Source organism: Octopus bimaculoides, chromosome 3 (genome assembly GCF_001194135.2).
Source record: "Octopus bimaculoides isolate UCB-OBI-ISO-001 chromosome 3, ASM119413v2, whole genome shotgun sequence".
NCBI classification, from domain to species: domain Eukaryota; kingdom Metazoa; phylum Mollusca; class Cephalopoda; order Octopoda; family Octopodidae; genus Octopus; species Octopus bimaculoides.
The window spans coordinates 82,678,285-82,678,564 of record NC_068983.1 but is presented as its reverse complement, the minus strand read 5'-3'; positions in this window follow the sequence as shown (position 1 = coordinate 82,678,564).

The window sequence follows — 280 nt, the reverse complement described above, 5'->3', positions numbered from 1 at the left end:
CATATATATATATACATGTATAGATAGATAGATAGATAGATAGATAGATAGATAGATAGATAGATAGATAGATAGATAGATAGATAGATAGATAGATAGATAGATAGATAGATAGATAGATAGATATATAGATAGATAATATATAGATAGATGATATATAGATAGATATATAAATAGATGTACATGTTTACCAAAGTGTGCAAATCATACGATCACAATAATACTATCACATAAACTAACCACTGTAAATAATTTTCATTTAAGAAAGTCAGAAAGTCAT